The sequence below is a fragment of the Raphanus sativus genome, chromosome 6 (genome assembly GCF_000801105.2).
Source record: "Raphanus sativus cultivar WK10039 chromosome 6, ASM80110v3, whole genome shotgun sequence".
Taxonomy (NCBI): Eukaryota; Viridiplantae; Streptophyta; class Magnoliopsida; order Brassicales; family Brassicaceae; genus Raphanus; species Raphanus sativus.
The window spans coordinates 28081041-28088995 of record NC_079516.1 but is presented as its reverse complement, the minus strand read 5'-3'; the positions used below and the strand labels follow the sequence as shown (position 1 = coordinate 28088995).

At 28.4% G+C, this 7955-nt stretch overlaps 1 non-coding gene across 1 annotated transcript; it reads left to right on the top strand.

Annotated features, from left to right (window-relative positions):
- The first annotated feature begins 5143 nt into the window (after positions 1-5143).
- On the top strand, positions 5144-6272 carry LOC108806923 (uncharacterized). Its single transcript, XR_001942617.2, has 2 exons — positions 5144-5420; positions 5694-6272. It is a non-coding gene; the product is annotated as an uncharacterized LOC108806923 (transcript).
- The last annotated feature ends 1683 nt before the right edge of the window (positions 6273-7955 follow it).

Sequence of the window (7955 nt, the reverse complement as noted above, 5' to 3'; positions counted from 1 at the left end):
TAAACCATATTAAACAATAGTACACATTACCAAAAAGTTCAATTTAATAAGTTTGAGGTCAGAAACAAAAATATCAACTTATGGAGTACCGGAAGTGAAAATAAGCTAAGTTTCGATCCTCGACGGCGAGGCTTGACTCGACGTCGAAGCTAGCTTCTCAAGATAGCACGGAAGATATTTTCATGGCCATAGATTCCGGCCAGAGTCTGCTGACTTGGAGCTGTAATGGAGATGCCGGTGTGAGGTACAAAGTGCGACGAAGCAACGTAAAAGACATGGAAGTAAAAGAAGAAGGCCATGACCGAATTGGAAACTGCAAAACAGATAGCTTTCCGAAGGAGCTGGCCATGAGTGAGAGCTGGAGAGACGGAGATGACTTGAACAGAAAAAACTTCATTCCGCGGCGGAAGACAATTGTGACGGTCCGGTAGTGGTGGTCAAAGCATGAGCAGTTTTAATACGAACCTCGCGATGGAGTTCTATTAACATATCATATAATCAAATGAAATATGCGACACATCCCTAATAGTCGAATATTTTTATTTTTTGAACACTATGGTTCGCTCAAATCCCCTCTAAGACTGCCACGTAGGATTTTTCAGCTCTTAAAAACTCGCCACATAGAATGGGCTAGTTTTATAATTCTTACAATAATGAGGTTCATATTTTTTAAAGTCTTCCCAAATAATATATAAGGGATTTAATTGAAAAAAATAAAGTATTTTTGAGGTGAATGAGATATAATAAACTAACTAGATCTTGACCCGTCCGACCGGGCGGGTATTTATTTTATGTTTTTAATTTTTTTTTATTAAATGATGTATTTATAATATTTAAATAAAAAATTAAATTGGAAATTATTTTTTTGTTATAGTAAAAATTAAAATTAAAATTTTAATAAAATATTCTGATATAAATTTTAAATTTCCTAATTAAAATAATATAGATGTGGATCATAATTTTTTCCAATTCAAACATCTTTGCATCCCTCAAAAACAATTTTTTTTTATAAATACATAAAATATATAACCATATTTGGAACTATAATTTCTATTAAAACAAATTTGTTAAAGAAAAATAATGTTACGCTGTTTTTGTTTATTTCTAGAGCTTGACCCGTGACCGTATAAATATTTCTTTCAGTTTAATTTTTTTCTCTGTACTAATGGTATACTATATATATATATATATAGTATATATATTTAAACTAAATTGTATTACATAATTGTTAATAAAATATTTTAAAACATAACGATTTTATTTATTACTTTAAAATAATTATATTTGGTGATTTAATCGTCTATTATATCACAGTATATCATACAAACAAATCTTATATTTAAAAATAATTGGACTTATATATGGAAGCATTATGCTAATAATATATGAAACAAAATATTTTATATTTTATTTATATGTTATATAAATTGATAATGACGTGTGATTTTTATTTTATTATTTATTACTAATAAATATTAAAAATATTAATACGAAACATATTAGGAAAGATATTTTGGTTAAGATTTTATTAAGGAAATCTATTATTTAAATTAGTATAAAACATTAAATGCTTAAATATATTACTTAAATTAGGAAAATACAATCATACTTAAATATAGCTCCATTTAATATCTCAGTGGCATGACAATGTAAATATAGTGAAAAACTAAGGGTTAATCTAATTTTGTACTTCTGTTTTAATAGAATAGATAGATGGTTATTTGTGTAAGCACAATCATAGAAGGGCAGAGAAAATAGAGAGGGGATAAGGGGAATGGTTTTTTCTAATAGGGGAAAATGGAGTTACTCTCTGATTTTTCACGGTAAGAGGGAAGAGAGGAAGGAGAAGATAGAAGAAAAAAAATGTGATTTTTAATCCTTGTGCATTTGTGTCCGTTAGATTAACTTTCATCAATGGTTGTGGTTACACAATGAATGATCTGCACACTTTAACCTGATTGGCCACATTTTTTCTTTCTAAAACTTGATTAGCCACATTATGTTAACCAATCAGATATTTTGTAATTGTTTATTCGTATCCATTGTTTTTCCTATTCATTTTTGGTGTTTAATATATAAATATTTATGATAAATTTCCGAAAACAAAAATTAATTTGAATCAAAGATTTATATTTCACAATATAAAAATTTTGATTTAAATTTTTAAATGTAAACTTTGTGATTGGTATTTAGGTATTAGAAAATAGAGTCAAGAGTTTATGAAATAGAGTTTAGAGTTTAAATTGTAAATTTTCGATATTGAAATGTCAAAAAACAGATGTAAAATTTAAATTTAAGATTTAGATTTAAAATAAATTTTCATTATATCATTTTAAAAAAATATAGAGTTTATGTTTAATTTAGAGTGAAATTTGAGAATAAAATTTGGAAATTAGATTTGTAATTTATATGTGTAGATTTATAATATATGATACAATACATAGCATTTGACGTATATTTGGGGTTTAGAAAATATGGTCTGGAGTTTAGAGTTTAGTAATTAAGTTAATGTTATCAAACTAAATAATTTTGGAAATTAAAAATTGTGTTTAGATATAAAATTTAAGATTTTTTTTTTTTGGAAGTTATAGATTAAGACTGAGAATATTAAATTTTGAGTTTAAGTTTAAGATTATAGTGTGAAATTATAAGAGTTTTAAAGTTTATGTTTAGAGTTTATGGTTTAAAGATAAGTTTAGGGTTTCAATTTACGCATTTCATTTCGCGTATGATTTTGGATTTGATTTAAGATTTATGTTTAGAAAACTATAGTTTAAGATTAAGAAGATTAAATTTTGAATTTAAGTTTAAGATTTGAGTTATAATATGAAAAATATAGAGTTTAAAGGATTGTTTTTAATGTTTAGGGTTTAGGATTTAGGAGTTTAAATAGATTTTCTTAGCATTAGAAAAATGCTATTGTATGTCTTTGATAGCCTTACCGAAGATGCTTAAATAATGTATTTGGCGCGTAAATCTAATTTCCCGCTAAGTATTGGCAGAATCGGTAATTTTATCTTCCCGCTCACTTAATTTTCAAAATAGCATTAATTAAGTGCTATTTTAGGTTTCAATCTATTACTAGATTTTGACCCGCCCTTAAAAGGGCGGGTATATTTTTTGTTTTAAATTTAACTTTTTGATATTTTTGTTTTTTTAGTATATTTATATTTTTTGTAATCATATTTGTGTATAAATCTTAATCAAAATATATTTATTAAATAATAGCAATTTAAAAAATTGATCTGGTATATGCACGGTTAAAGCTGGGTTGCAGGTCGAATTCGCCCCACTGACCCGCCAACCCGTGGATTTTCAATTTTTTTGGTAAAAAAATCTGATCCGCAAAACCCGCAAACAAATAATTTTGTACCCGAACCCGCTCCATTTAATTTTGTGGTTATTTGCGGGTAATATATATATTTTAAAAATTATTATTTAATTTAGTTATTATAAAAATATATTTATAATAAAAAAATTATACATGATTTAAATTTTAAATTATTATTTTCAAATTCCTGTATTTCTAAAAAAGATATTTACTTTTTAACTTTTTACTTTTTAAATACTTTGCGGGTCGACGGATAGTCGCGATCCAAAACTCACCAACCTACACTCACTCCACATAAAATATTCATAACCCGTACCCGCAAATCGATTTGTCAAATAGCTGGACCAAATTTATGATCCATCCTTAAAAGAACAGATATATTTTTAGGCTTCAAATATTTTAAAAATAAATAACTTTTAGTTGATTAAATTTACAAACAAAAATGAAGAAAGTAGTTGACGTGTGAATTAGAGCGAAAAATGTATTAAAGAACATGCGGAAGACCTAACTCACACGTAGAGCCGGCCGTACTTTTTTCGAACACAAAAACGGTTTTGAAGATCACAACAGCATGGATAGAAACAGTTATATATACACACGCATAAGCAATTACATATAGTAATAATATTTATTTTAATGGGACTCATCTAATATCATTAGAACATACTTCAACTTTAATAGTATTGATAGTTATTAATTTTTTATATAAATAATAAACTATAGTTATAATTTTATTTAGTAATCAAATAGTAATTAAATAAAAATATTATATGTTTTTCATTAACGTTTCATGAGATGATTTTATATATTATGATATAAAACATTATTATTACACACGTAATATTATACCAAACAAAAAATATTACACATTATAATTTGTAACTGAATTGAAAATGAGTATTGTAAATCAAGGCCCATGATCCTATTTTCTTTTCTACATTCACGTGTGCTTTGAATAAAAAAGTCAAAGCCTCATATTTTCTAAAGAAAACTGATTATTATGTAGTTGGAGTGGTGGTTACAGCCACGATATATAATTTGATGAAGTTAGTATTTTTAAGTATAGATCGTTAAAAAAAATTAGTTGGACTGAACCTTTATCAATAGGGCAAACTGCAGAATTAATAGAATAGATTTTGAAATTTTTTAATCATTTATAGTTTTGATTTGAAAATACCTATTTAAAAGTTATATCACAGTGCTTGAGTCTAAAATGTAAATCATTTATTTTAGTTGTTTTTGTATGTGGTTGTTTAAACAATTCTGAAAGGAATTGACATAATTTGAAATTTAAAATGTGCCTTTAAATATATACCTTTTTGAAAATAATAAAATGATATTGTCAATATTGATTATTCGAAAATATATTGTATAGCTAAAATAAATTATATTTTAGTTATAAAATAGATGTTATTTGTTTTAAATGTAGTTTTAATATTTGTTTTAGTGGAACAATGGTCGTACAATTTACAAAAGAAAAAACAGTTTATGGTTGTATTTTTTTTTTGTTCATGTATAATAGAATAGATGTTAATTTAATTCAGTATAAATTAGAGTAATTTATGAAAGTTAATGTTCAAAAGAAAAAGAGTAATAGGCCCCTAGATTATAGGAAGTAAAGGAAAGTTATTATAATAACTGAAAATCACGTAATAGCTGTATTAAAATGTGACTAAAGGTAGCTAATTAGTAAAATGTTAAAAATATAATTGGACCAAATGTTTATCAATAGGTCATGTTGAAGAATTAATAGAATATATAGCGTTTATCTAACGCTATTACATAATTCGGGAATTTTTAAGTCATCTACGATAACAGTTCAGCAAAACGTGCTATAACAATCTGCTGATTAATGTAGAATTTTTTTATAGTGAGGGTTTCGAAAAAGGAAGAGATTAGGTTCCGATCTATTTGAGACAAAGCTATGGCAGAGGAGCACTTCGACGTTCTGACCAAATACGGCTAGAAGACAGAAGAGATTACAGAGATAGGGTTTCAAAAAAGGAAGACAGGAGGTTCCGATCTATTTGAGATAAAGCAATGGCAGAGGAGCACTTCGACATTCTGACCAAATACGTCGAGAAAACCGGTGTGTCCAAACCCAGGAATGCATGCTCTCCCCTTTATTTTTAGATGAAAATAACCAGAAATCGATTCATAGTAGAATTAAAGTGATATGTGGTCTTAATTGGATCAAAGTTTGGTCAACAAACCATTGATTGTTTTTTACTGAAAGTCTACGTCTATCTTTAGTTGGAAATAGTCTTACCTTATTTTTGTTTTTGTTTGATTTGATGCTTGGTTGACCAGTTACCTAAAAACAAATCCTCTGTTTGTTTCACCATGTCCTTCTTCCTTATAGGTCAGAGATTCACCGAGTTGAAGATTACCATCGTGCAGTTCATATCTTGATATTTATGGAGACTACTAAAGAACTGCTTCTCCAACTCCGTCTGATGATAAAGAAGATTCTCGGCATGGACAGTGCGACACTTCAAGTGCTGGTCATATCTCAGTCGATGATCCATCTCTTATATCGGCTCAGTAAGTAAATCTCATCCTACAATTCTTTTTACCTCTTGTATCCTTTTTGGTAACTTGTGTCAAAAACTTTTTTGTTGATTTGTGTTAAAGTTCAGAGCTTTTTTGCTAATTTTGTCAAAGTTTACAGCTTTGTTTATTAGTCTGTGTCAATGTTTTGAATTTGTGCAAACTTGATCCTTTAGTGTGTCATTCGCATCATCAAATTTTTGTCTTTTGATAGAAATCTGAACTTTCATATTTAGTCCGGCCAAGATGAAAAAAGACATGTGATTTCAGTTTTTTCATCAGAATCTTATTGAAAGTTTATTTACCTTTGTGTCCGGATACGTGTAATAGGAAACGGTTAAGATAAACATTATACGGCCAAACAATGTTAATACCAACCCAATCTCATGTACGTTTTGTTTCAAGTCTATTATCATCTATGAGATTTCAGTTTCCAGCAAAGATTTTATATATATTGCGGAGAGGACCAGGCCAAAATTTATATCAGTAACAAGTTTTAGTTTAGCCGTTTTTATCTGAAGATATCCGTGTTTCAGGTGCTTTTGGTTGTAAAACATTTGCGGTTAATTAACCGGCTACAAATGTATTTACCCAACCTTACTATAATTTAGCTTCTTACTACTTTCACTTTTTTAAAGATGTAATTTTGTACAGAGCAAATGGTGCCAAAATCAGCTAATATTTTTTTTTTCTGGCTATAGTTAGCCTGTTATGGTTATGGTTATGCAAACAACAAATGCAATATTACAATTCAAAATACAATATTAGTAAGACATAAATAATTTTCTATGACTTATCCCAAACCAGCTAACAATAAGCATAACCATATAAAAATATAAAATATTTTAATAGGAAATCTTATGTTTAGTCGAATATAAAATATTATATATGGCTAAAGATCTTTTTAATTATATATGCTGTGATTTGTTAGAGGGTTAATTTTGTGTTTAACCGTAAAAGTAAATTTCTTCATATGTTTCGCGGTTATAGATAGTTAATATTATATTTAGCCGTACACTTAAATTTATTGTGATTTGTCTGAGAGTTAATATAATGTTTAGCCGAACACAAAGTTAATACTATATATTGTGATTTGTTATAGAGTTAATTTTATGTTTAGCCGAACACATAATTTTCTTACATCCACTAGTCCAAACACCATATATAAGTCTACCACCCACAGATATCAATATTGTTACTTGAATTGTAATATTGATGCGTTTGTTTTCTTAGCCGGCTAACTATAATAGAAAGGTAAATAAAATCTATTAACCGGTTATTTCAAAAAATATATCATTATTAAATAAAAAGAAAAAAAAACCAAGAACTATGGTAACAACCTAGAAGAAGTACACTACTTGGGTGGTTTACCCTTAACCGACTCTTTTCTTCTCAACTGATCCACCGAAGATGGTACTTGACGACAGTAACTAAAAGGACACAGAATCGTATGTATGCAATGGTTTTAATAAAACTGTACCTTTGTTTTATTATCTTTCTTAACTTGATGAGATCTCTCTTACACTTTGATCTCTATATATAGGTATTAACTTCACCTATTACAACTTGATCTAGGAACTTAGCTTATACCTAAACCTCTTAGACATAGGAATCTTAACTTTATCCTAATCTAAACAAACACAAGTTATCCTACTTAACTTATTGAATAACTTAATGGACAAGTAATGTTGAAGCTTATCCAACATTCTCCCTTCTAAGCTTCAAGTCATCTTTTCTTAAGTCTTGAACCTTGATCAGCTCCCTCATCTCTTTGAACTTGATCCTTGCTAGTGCCTTTGTTAATATATCAGCTTTCTGTTCTGTTCCCGGTACGTGTTCAATGTCGATCTCGTTTTGTTCCACTCTTTCTCGTATGAAATGGAAACGTTTACTGATGTGCTTACTTCGACGGTGAAAGACAGGGTTCTTTGCAAGAGCTATTGCTGACTTATTATCTATTCGAATCAGAGTCTTCTCAACCTTTTTTCCTGTGATTTCACTCATCAAATCCTGTAACCAGATAGCTTGTTTTGCGGCTTCAGTCGCAGCCATGAATTCTGCTTCGCATGAAGAT